The sequence below is a fragment of the Pleurodeles waltl genome, chromosome 6, assembly GCF_031143425.1.
Source record: "Pleurodeles waltl isolate 20211129_DDA chromosome 6, aPleWal1.hap1.20221129, whole genome shotgun sequence".
NCBI classification, from domain to species: Eukaryota; Metazoa; Chordata; class Amphibia; order Caudata; family Salamandridae; genus Pleurodeles; species Pleurodeles waltl.
The window spans coordinates 1,263,522,974-1,263,535,131 of NC_090445.1; the positions used below are offsets into that span (position 1 = coordinate 1,263,522,974).

The window sequence follows — 12,158 nt, forward strand, 5'->3', positions numbered from 1 at the left end:
TCCTGGGGTCCCCTCTTACCAGCACATTAAGGGACCCATCTATTTCTTCCCCCTCACTCGACACATTAGATGGCAAAGACTCCCTGGCTGCCTCTGGTGGTGAGGGTGAGCAAGAATCCAGTTCCTGGTGCCCCTCAAGCTAGCCCCTCACATTGGTACAGGACCCCAACCCTGAGCAGCTACAGGCCCCAGAGGCAGATATGCTGGACCCAGATGACCTATTGCACCGGCATTCCACGGAATGGTCCCCTTCGCCAAAGGTGGATTCTTATGTGGTGAACCACTTGAGGAAACCACTAGAAGGAAAGGGACATCCTCACCATACTCTGGAATCAAAAGTAGCCTTGACATTAGAATTGCCATCTTTTTGGCAAAATATGTAAGGGAACCTAGGAAGGGGATAGACCGATCCTGGAGTTCAAGCGAGGACAAACAGCTAAATATTGCCGGCCCCTATCTAAGATCCTGGGCATGGCTGAGGATGCTGAGGTCTCCGATCCCTTGATTTCCCCTGAGATCTTAACAGGCTGGTCACAAAGAGCCATTACATTTTTAGGGAATGCAAACTGCGCCATTTCTACTGAAAGACCCAGATCTCTACTTATCAAAATGGACTCTAAGTTAGGGGAAGTAGCAACATCTAAGGCAGGTCAGGTAGCACAGGGTGGTCTTTTTGGTGATCCATTCATGTGTGAGCTGGGGAAATTTATTAATACATTCAACTCATTTGACAAGGCCCACACCTCTATCAAGAGTATTTTCACCACGTATGTATTTGCGGCAGCCGGTCATGGAAAGTTACACTTCACCAGCCGGGTCCTTCAAAAGCCCTCCAAAAGAGGAACCAGCAGTTGCAGGGGCCAGTGGGAGGATTCTTCCTGATTCTCTAACTTCTACCCAACCAGAAGCCACTCCTGTCAGCGAGGTTCGAGGGGAAATTTTCAGAGCAACACCTCCTACAACACCTCACAAGGTGAGTGTCCAGTATCCTTCTGGAATTCATCTTGGTGGCAGAGTGGTGCAATTCTAACACAGTTGGGAGGTACTTACATTGGATGCTTGGTTACTAAGGGCAGTAAAGGGCTTATAGATAGAATTGTATGGTGCTCCCCTCCAGCAACACAGGTTAAGGCCCATAGTTTTTCTCAGTCGTAAAGAGCCTTAGTGTATGCAGAAATCACAGAACTGTTGAACAAGCTGGTGATCGTCCCAATGTATTTGCATCCCCACAGGTTTCTCAGCAAGCTATTCTTAGTGCAGAAGCGTGACTGGGTCAACTTCCTGTCATAAATCGGAAAGTCTTCAATGAGTGGCTTGTGATTCACCACTTCAAGATGGAAGGAATCCAACTTCCCAGGGACTTGCTGCAGGCCAACTAGTGGATGGTGTGCCTCGATTTAAAGGTGCCTATCTTACGATCCCTAATTTCCTGCCTCACAAACGCTTTCTCCAATTTCAGTGGCCTTCCAGACCTTCAAATTCACCTCACTCCCTTTCAGTCTATCATCCTGTGAGACCTGGTATTCTTGGCATAGTCTCCTCTATCTTTATTGCCTCTGCTTCCTCTTTTGTGACTGTGTGCTGGACTTTGTTTTTGCTGGTTTTGGTACTCTGGGCACTTTACTACTGCTGACCAGTGCTAAAGTGCAAGTGCTCCTTGTGTAAAATGCATGTGTAATTGGCTTTTCCGTAATAGGCATATTTGATTTACTAGTAAGTCCCTAGTAAAGTGCACTAGAGGTCCCCAGGGCCTGTAAATCAAATGCAGCTATTTGGCCTGCAGCACTGATTGTGCCACCCACATGCGTAGCCCTGTAGACATGGCTCAGAGCTACCACTGCAGTGTCTGTGTGTGCAGGTTTAAACTGCCAATTCGTACTGGCAAGTGTGCCCACTTGCCAGGCCCAAACATTCTCTTTTTGTACAATGGAGGCACCCCTAAAGTAGGCCCTAGGTAGCCCCCTTGGCAGGATGCAGTGTATGTTAAAGGTGGGACATGTACTGATGTGTTTTACATGTCCGAACAGTGAAATACTGTCAAATTTGGTTTTCACTGATGCAAGGCCTATCTCTCTCATAGACTAACATGGGGGCTGCCTTTAACTATCTTTAAAGCACATTTTCTCTTTGGGAACAGATAGAGATGTGGAGTTTGAAGTCTCTGAACTCACAATTTAAAAAATATGTATTTTGGTAGAGCTGGTTTTCAGATTGTCAGTTTGAATCTCCTACTTCTAAAAAGTGGGCTTTTTCTTGCTTAAACCATTCTGCGACTCTGCCTGCTTGTGCATTCCCTGTCTGGGTCAGACTGACAGTTGGGCTGTTTGTGAATCCCCACTAGACAGTGACAGCGTTTCCAAGGACTTGGACTGAGCTTGCCTCCTGTTTGAAGTCGCAGGGCCATCACCAAATTCCTCTGACAGCACCTGGACTCTCTGCTGAGACTCCTACCCTGCCAGGTGGTGCCTTATACAGTCCTTGGGCCCTTGAAAGGTAAATCTGGTGGAACCAAGGTAGAAATCCACACACAGGAGCCATGCAGGGAAAATTTCAATGCACCACCTGCAACGCGACTGTAAAACTGATGCGCCACCTGCATCACGGCTAAAATTGACCCATCACCTGCATTGCAGCTGGAGAAACAATGCAACCCCCGATTGTGGCTGCTGAATTCGATGCAGAACCCATGCTGCATGGATTCTCGTCCTTGTGCGGCTGGAGTTCACACGCAACATCACTGGCCATCAAAATCGACCTGAACCTGACCGGATCCTAGGTGCCCGTCTGGAAATCGACGCATCTCTCTCTTGCGGGAGAGGAAAACAGCACATCACTTACCCGACCTGAGAAGAAACAGTGCACGGCCTCACTCGCGAGTGAGGAATGAACACATCGCTGGCTTTTCCGATACACCCGTGCAGCTTTATTTTTGATGCAAACCAGGTACTTTGTGCAACATCTATTGAAACACAAGTAGAGAGTATCAGGAGTGACTCAACCCTACACAGATTCCCGTCTGAACTAGAAATTGTAAACACATAAGAGGTGTGGGGTGCTGATTGAGAGAACTGGACTTTTTGGCCCTGTTCAGAAGGCGCTAATTGGGCGCATATTCTCCAAGCAAGGTATGGGTGTGAAGAGTGGCTGTACCTTCAAGAGAGTTCCCTTTACGGACTAGGTGGTCTCACACACATTAAAATGTCTGTCGACTCACCTTCAAGAGACAATCAATCTCCCGGAATCACTAGGTTTTGTAGTCAACGGGGAAAAATCCTCTCTCCTTTCGGTCCAGTTCATTCAGTTCCTAGGGTTTATGGTGATTATGTCAAAACTACCCTGAGCCTTCTATTGTGAATAGTATTCACAATCAAGCACAAACTCTAGAGAACTCTAGCCAAATCCTCTACCTATGTGCAACAGATAGCTTGCACTGTAGGTCTCCGGTCGCCTTCCATTCAGGTTATCTTCTTGAGTCCTTTGCATTATGGAACCTTACAACGCCTCAAAATTTCCCACCTTCATCGGGGACTCACTTACTTCCAGTCGACTCCTCCTCAGAAAGGCCAAGAAAGAGCTCCATTGATAGATTACCCATATGGAAGCCTGGAACAGGTAGGCTATCTTTGGATCTCAAACAGATCTGGTTATAGAGTTTGATGCCAATGGCTCAGGCTAGGGAAACCATTGTGGGGCATTCTCCACAGGAGAAAAATGGTCTTCCACATAGCTATCTATCCACATAGACTGCTTGGAGTTGATGGCAGGGTCCATCACTGTGAAATGCAGGAACAGGGACAGAGCCCAGTGCTGTGTTCTTCTCAAGATGGGCAATGTAATGGCAGATAGTGACAAAAATAACCTTGGGGGGACGAAGTCCAAACCTCTTTCCAACCTCGCCCTGGATTTCTGGTCCTATAGCCTGGACCATCAGATCCCCGCCACAGCCACAGCGGAGCATCCCATGGGGATTGCCAACCAGATGGTGGATCAGCACTCACTCCATTTTCAGGATGTCAGCCTCTGGCAGTTACATCCTCGGGTGTTTCAGGAGATTCACTCCATGTGGGGTCCTTTCAAAATGAATCTGTTTGCCCCCGCGCTTGGACCAAAAGCTGGACAAGTATTGCAGCTGGAGACTGCATGCCAATGCAGTGGCAACAGATGCCTCTTTCCAGAACTAGAGCACAGAGAAGGGGTATGCATTTCCCCCATTTGCCATGATCATGAGAATGTCCACCCTACTTTGGAGACGAATGGTGGACCTGGTGGTGATCACCCTGATTAGGAGATCTCAAATCTGGTTTCCAGTTATGATGGAACTTTCTTAGGATTTCCCAACTCACCTACTCCTATTTCCTGATCTCCTCAGGGATCCCTAGGGTAACCAGCATCATCTGTTCCTACAAATTTGTCTCAATCCAATGGCCTGGAGGATTACCAAGAATATTGGAAGGTCTTGGATGTTTCATGAGAAGCAGCATCACTGCTTGCAAAATCCTAGGAGGACAGTACCAGCAGAAGATATTGTTTATCCTGGTCTCAATGGTTGGTTTCATCCAGGGCAAATTGATCCTGTGGCAGCAGACATTGTCCATGTCCTGAACTTTCTGGCTTCCTTGACCTCGGAAGACTTGGCATACAGTTCCATTGACAAGGTCAGATCACCCACTCCATTGGTTCGTGCCCCAATTGACAGGTACCTTGTAGGGGAGCACCCCTGTGATCGGGCAACCCCGATCACGGCACCGACAGCGGGAGGAGTTTCTGTGTCGGGTTCTCCCGACATGTCATTCACGCGTCCCCATGTCTCCATGGGAACGCTCAACCCGTCACGGCCCCGTTTCCCTGGAAACAGGGAAACGCTCGAACTGGTTGGCGCCGCAGGACGTAATAAAGACGCCGACCGCGTCTTGGAAGTGTGTGTGGACGGCGGAAGGAGGATAGCAGACGGAGACACCCCAGGACAGCAGGAGGCAACGGAAACCGGAACAAAGGGCAGCGCAGAGGGGAAGAACGAGGCCACCAGCGAAGGAATACCGGAGAGAAGGACCCAAGAGCCCAGCCACGACCCTGGAGGGTCGTGGCTCACAAAGGTATGGTCCCTCCTAGGGACAAGGGGAGGAAATACAAAACCCTCACTGGGGAAGGGAACTGGGGAGGGGTGAGAGGGGAAGGGGGGGTAGGGAACGGTCACAGTCTCTTACAGGAGAAGAGAGACTGTCTATCCTAACCTATTTGGGGCACCGTGAGTTACTTACCTGAAGCACAGAAGTGGTGTTTAGGAAACTATACACGGGTGACTGCACGTTTTCCTCTCTCCCTACTTACTCACTCCCTATTTCCTATTTAAAAGAGAAAACCCCAGAAACACCTTTATACTTACTGTGGCGTTCTTCTGTTTTCTTGCCGGTACCTCCCTGGAGCCACTCCAAGTCCCCGGAAAACCATGACCTAGGAAAAGAGGAAGAAGAGCAACAGAATTAAAGAAAAGCGAGTGACCAGATTACGCCATAACAAACTGAACTTTATTTAAGAAAAACACCTGGACAAAGAAGGAAGTTAAAAATAAATAAACCCTTATTTACACTATAATTCAATCTCTGTCTGGTTTATACCGTTCAGCCTGTCACAGTGGTGTCAGAAGTGGGATTTTAAACACATACGGCTGAAGAACGGTATAAACCATGAGTGAACAACCTAGCCTAGAGGACATGATCAAACAACTGGCGGAGGGCCAACGCCATTTACAGCTGGTCTGGGAAGCTCACCAGCGCGAGGCCAAAGAAGATAGGGAAGCATTACAGTCCGCTCTAAAGAGTCAAGCCACCATATTGGCGAACAATCAGCTGGTCCATGAGACAGCAATGAAAAAGTTAACTGAGACAATAGCTGCTAGTAAAGTTCACCCGAATGTCCCCAGTTCGGTTTTACAACGATATCAGGAAGGGGAAGATCCGGATTCATTCTTTACTAACTTTGAGCGGGTCGCTTCTTCAGCTCAGTGGCCCGAAGAAAGATGGGGACAATACATTGCTCCTTTACTCACCGGTCTTATACAGGCAGCTTATCAGGCAGCCAATCCAGACGGTACTACGTCCTATAAAGACATAAAAAAGAGCATTTTGGAACGTGTAGGTCACGATACCGAGTACTATAGAGTAAAGTTTCGCAAAGTCAAGTGGGGACAGAATGAGGACCCCCGAACCTTCTACTTTAGGGTTAAGGATTTGGCGCTCAAATGGTTGGGACCCATAGGAACTAACCGAGAGGATGTTATCAAGACAATCATCCTCGAACAATACTTGGACTCCTTACCAACCGGTACAAAAAATTGGATAAGACAGCATCCTAATGTGGATACAGACATGGCTATAGACTTGGCCTGTGCATACCACAGATCCACGGATGTGAGATCAATAGCACCACGGCCCAATTCCAAATCCATTACCCCTTCAGTAAGGCCCACACAGAGATATCCAGTAGAAGACCCATTTCCACGTAAGCCAGGGGAGGGTCATCCAATACCAGGACCCCAATGTTTCAACTGTGGAGAATTGGGACATATAGCTCGCATGTGTCCCAGGAAAGGAGAGGGGGTGGAACCTATGGAGATAGGGGTAACACGATGCCGGGTCCTATGTACAGGAAAAGGGGACACCAAATTTGAACAGACTATAAGAATCAATGGTCACCTCCTCTCTGCCCTCATAGACTCTGGATGTAGTCAATCGGTCATCCGACAAGATCTAATAGACCCAGTGGATGAAAGCACCAGCCAAAGAGTTACTATTTGCTGTATCCATGGTGACAAGGCGCAATACCCCCTTACCACAGTAGAGTTAGAGTGGGGAAAGTATAGAGACTTCCTTCCCATGGGAGTTATGGATCAACTCATTGAAGAATGTATTGTTGGCACAGACTACGTGCACTTCCAGCAACTCTTAAATGGTACCCAAGCACAGAAGGAGAGCGTTGAATGGTGGACCGAGGCTCCTTTTTCTTATAGTGAAATTGAGTGTCCCCCATATCGTAGAAAACTTTCCCGTAGGGAAAAAAGAGAAAACAAGGCACAGTTTTGAGAGGTAGAAGAGCCAAGTCAATCCATAGGAGTGATAGCAGAGAATTATAGAGCACCCACCAGTTTCCGCCATCATCGGAGGGAGGACCCTACCCTCACTCATGCTTGGAGAACAGCTAAAACTGAAGAAAATGAAGAGGTGGGTCCCTATTTTTTAGTACGACGAAACCTTCTGTATAGGGTGACCACTACCAGGGCAGGGGAACACAAATACCAATTAGTAGTCCCAGAGACATATAGAGCCCAAGTACTCCTCCTAGCCCACAATCAACCGGGAGGGGGCCATTTCAGCAGGGACAAAACTGACGAATATCTCCTCCGAAGGTTTTACTGGCCAGTGGTTTTTGCCCACATTAGGAAATATTACTCCCAATGCCCTAGATGTCAACTCACCGAACCTGGCAGGCCCCGGAAAGCACCCCTCCTACCTCTTCCTATCATTGATATCCCGTTTAGTAGGGTGGGAATGGATCTAATTGGACCCTTACTTCCCTCAACTAAGGGACACACTTATATACTAGTTATAGTAGACTATGCAACCAGATACCCAGAAGCCATTCCTCTTGCCAGCATGACGACTAAAACAGTAGCACAGGCAATGATAACGGTATTCACTAGAACAGGGTTTCCCCAAGAGATTCTTACTGACCAGGGTACGCCCTTCATGTCCAACCTCATGAAGCAAATATGCAAAGTACTGGGCATTACCCAAATTAAAACTTCAGTTTATCATCCACAGACAGATGGCCTCGTTGAACGATACAACCGGACTATTAAAACACTCTTAAAGAAATTAGTCGACGACACAGGGAGGGACTGGAACCAGAAATTGCCCTTAGTTCTCTATGCCATTCGAACACACGAGCAGTCCTCAACAGGTCATAGCCCGTTCGAACTGGTATTTGGGAGACAACCCCGTTCCCTTTTAGATATGGCCGTCGAAGCATGGGAGGAAGAAGAGGAAGAGGAAGGCCGACCATTGTTAGAATACGTCCAGAAGCTTAAATCACATTTACAAGACTTATGGGAAAATGTACGACAACATCTGGAAAAGGCCCAAGAAACTCAAAAACAATATTATGATAAGGGAAGTAAACTGCGTACATTTCTTCCTAATGACCAAGTACTGATTATGCGACCCACATCTGATCAAAATTTGTTAGCCAGATGGCAGGGGCCATATAGGGTTGTTAGAGCAATCTCCCCTGTCACCTATCTCATAGAATTAAGTGTCAACCCCCAAAAAAAACAAATTTATCATGTGAATCTCCTCAAGAGGTGGGAAGCAGAGGAGGAGGTTAGCGAGAGAATAGCAGTGGCTTGTCTTGTATCTCCCATGAAGGAAGTAGCGATAGAGCTGTTTCCCTCTGGAGATCAACAAAAGGCAAATATACCCTATGTCGACACTTCCCTAACCGAGTCAGAGAAGGGTCAGTTATACGCTCTGTTAACCCAATACCCAGGGGTTTTTTCAGACATACCTGGCAGAACGTCCCTGATCTATCATAGAATAATAACACCACCAGGACAGACTATTCGACTACGGCCTTATCGTATTCCCGAGGCTAGGAAACACATCATAGAAGACGAAATAGAAAAGATGATACACTTAGGAGTAATTGAGCCCTCTGTCAGTCGCTGGTGCTCTCCTGTAGTTCTGGTCCCAAAACCTGACGGAACGGTTCGCTTTTGTATTGACTTTCGCCAACTCAATGCAATCTCTAGATTTGACTCTTATCCTATTCCCCGGGTGGATGATGTTCTAGAAAAACTAGGAACAGCTAAATATATGTCTACCTTGGACCTCACTAAAGGGTACTGGCAGATACCCCTTTTCCCTGAAGATAAAGAGAAAACAGCCTTCTCTACTCAGTCCGGTCTGTATCAATTCACAGTGCTACCTTTTGGTCTCCACGGAGCCCCGGCAACCTTTCAGAGGTTGATGGATAGATTATTAAAACCCTTCCATTCATTCTCTGCTGCCTATCTTGACGATGTCGTCATCTTTAGTAATACTTGGCTAGACCATCTTCAACATCTCCACCAAATTTTGACCACTCTCACAGAAGCAGGGTTGACGGCTAATCCTAAAAAGTGCATATTAGGGAAGACTGACATATCATATCTCGGCTATAAGATAGGTAATGGTACATTAAAACCCCAAATGACTAAGATTGAAGCAATTCAAAACGCACCAATCCCAAAAACGAAAAGAGACTTGCGATCTTTTTTGGGGCTAGTGGGGTACTACCGTAGATTTATACCGGGATATTCCACTGTTGCGGCCCCCTTACTGATCTGTTATCCAAAAAGCACCCCAACAAGTTGGTTCCTCTCTCTGACAGTCAAAGGGCTAGTTTTGACCGGTTAAAATCTTCTCTTACCTCGGAACCTGTTTTGCAATGTCCTGATTTTTCTAAACCTTTTCATTTGTACACAGATGCTTCTAATGTGGGTCTTGGGGCCGTGCTGGCACAACCGGACTCGGATGGTAGAGATCACCCGATTGTATTTATCAGCCGGAAACTGCTTCCCCGGGAATGTCATTACCCCACCATTGAGAAAGAGTGTTTGGCCATTAAATGGGCAGTAGAGACCTTGCAATATTATCTCCTGGGTAGACCTTTTCTACTGTATACTGATCATGCTCCTCTTACCTGGCTTGCCTCACATAAGGATTCAAACTCTAGGATTTTACGCTGGTTTCTTGAACTTCAGCCTTTTTCCTTCCAGGTCTGTCATGTCCCTGGAACACAACAGGGTCCTGCGGATTACTTGTCCAGGTATCCTTGCCCTACTCCGGTCCTCGAGCAGGACCGTTCTTGGGATGGGGTATGTGATCGGGCAACCCCGATCACGGCACCGACAGCGGGAGGAGTTTCTGTGTCGGGTTCTCCCGAAACGTCATTTCCGCGTCCCCATGTCTCCATGGGAACGCTCAACCCGTCACGGCCCCGTTTCCCTGGAAACAGTGAAACGCTCGAACTGGTTGGCGCCGCAGGACGTAATAAAGACGCCGACCGCGTCTTGGAAGTGTGTGTGGACGGCGGAAGGAGGATAGCAGACGGAGACACCCCAGGACAGCAGGAGGCAACGGAAACTGGAACAAAGGGCCGCGCAGAGGGGAAGAACTAGGCCACCAGCAAAGGAATACCGGAGAGAAGGACCCAAGAGCCCAGCCACGACCCTGGAGGGTCGTGGCTCACAAAGGTATGGTCCCTCCTAGGGACAAGGGGAGGAAATACAAAACCCTCACTGGGGAAGGGAACTGGGGAGGGGTGAGAGGGGAAGGGGGGGTAGGGAACGGTCACAGTCTCTTACAGGAGAAGAGAGACTGACTATCCTAACCTATTTGGGGCACCGTGAGTTACTTACCTGAAGCACAGAAGTGGTGTTTAGGAAACTATACACGGGTGACTGCACGTTTTCCTCTCTCCCTACTTACTCACTCCCTATTTCCTATTTAAAAGAGAAAACCCCAGAAACACCTTTATACTTACCATGGCGTTCTTCTGTTTTCTTGCCGGTACCTCCCTGGAGTCACTCCAAGTCCCCGGAAAACCATGACCTAGGAAAAGAGGAAGAAGAGCAACAGAATTAAAGAAAAGCGAGTGACCAGATTACGCCATAACAAACTGAACTTTATTTAAGAAAAACACCTGGACAAAGAAAGAAGTTAAAAATAAATAAACCCTTATTTACACTATAATTCAATCTCCCTCTGGTTTATACCGTTCAGCCTGTCACATCCCCCTTGTATGTAAGCTCTTGAGGTGCGTTAGATGGTTTCTTCCCCCTGAACCCAGATATTCTACTCTTTGGAACATCAATAAGGTATTGCGCCTTTTTAAATCATGGCCACCCTATCTCTGAAACAATTATCGGCGAAATAAACAACCTTACTGTTTGGTATCTTGCCGTTGGGTGTCAGATATCTGTGCTCTGGATGTAACAGGTAGAGTATTCACTCTGGATGGAGTGACGTTTAACATTTCGAGGAGAACAAAATCTCAGGATGGTTTTCTACCCTATATTTCCAAAAGTTCCTAAACTGTGCATAGTCAGAACAGTAAAGGCTTAAAAATCTATGACAGAGGATATATGCCATCATGGGGAGCGACAAATCGGCAGCACTCTTACCAAGCCCCATTGAGGGGTGTCATTTCTACTATAGCCAGGTGGGTCAAATGGGCCATGCAGGGGGTCGGCATTGATACCTCCTCCTTTGGTGTTCATTCTGTGAGAGGGCAAATGACTTCAAAAGCTTACTCACTAGAAGCCAGTCTTGAAGATATTCTTAAAAGAGCAGGCTTTTCCTCTGATTCTACTTTTAGGGGTTTTTACTTCAAAACAGTCCGACAATTGGCAACTCTAGTGGTGGAGAAGCTTTAAATCAGCCTAATCCTCGCCTCTGGACCTGACATAGAATGTAAAATTTTATAGCCATTGTAACGAAACGTTTCATTTCTATTAAAGACACGGAGGTGAGGATTAGCCCACCCTTTATGAGGTAACTTTTTGCCCACATCATAGCGGTTTGGTATCAAGATATTTTATGGAATTCCTCAGGTTATCTGTAAATATTGATGTCTTGCTGCATAACTATGCTAACTATGCTGGCATCAGTATTTGTTTGACTCCAATTTGTTCCAGTGTGGTTTAATGGCTGAGTTGTTTCTTATCTTGTCAACATGGCCCTGTTTAGGGAAATGGTGCTTTACACTGTTATTGTGCTTCCAACTCAGGAGCGGATTCCACCAAACAAGAGTGAGGGCAATGGCTGCAGCTGTGTTCGCAGGAAGAAAAAGGGAGAAGGGGTTTTGAAGGGCGAGGCTAGCACCTAATTGAACATTATGTTGTAGTCGTGTTCCCTGTGCTTTATAGGAAATACGTTTTTTTTGCTTGTTTACTTGTTCTTGAAATGACTCTTTGATTGGCTGCTGGCAGTAATAAAGTGGAGCAAAATCAGACTGATCCTTGCCTCTGTGTCCTTAATAGAATTGAAACCTTTCATTACGACAGCTAGGAAATATTACATTCTCCTTCAGTGTCTGAGTGCATGTCTGAGTTCTTCTATCAT

At 46.9% G+C, this 12,158-nt stretch overlaps 1 long non-coding RNA gene across 2 annotated transcripts in view; it reads right to left on the bottom strand.

Moving 5' to 3' along the window:
• LOC138302122 (uncharacterized) overlaps window positions 1–12,158 on the bottom strand; it is a 314,660-nt gene that overhangs the window by 44,477 nt on the left and 258,025 nt on the right. For both annotated transcript variants that reach the window (XR_011205288.1, XR_011205289.1), the window contains exon 3: window positions 10,579–10,646. This is a non-coding gene — a long non-coding RNA (uncharacterized lncRNA). The remainder of the gene's footprint in view (window positions 1–10,578; window positions 10,647–12,158) is intronic.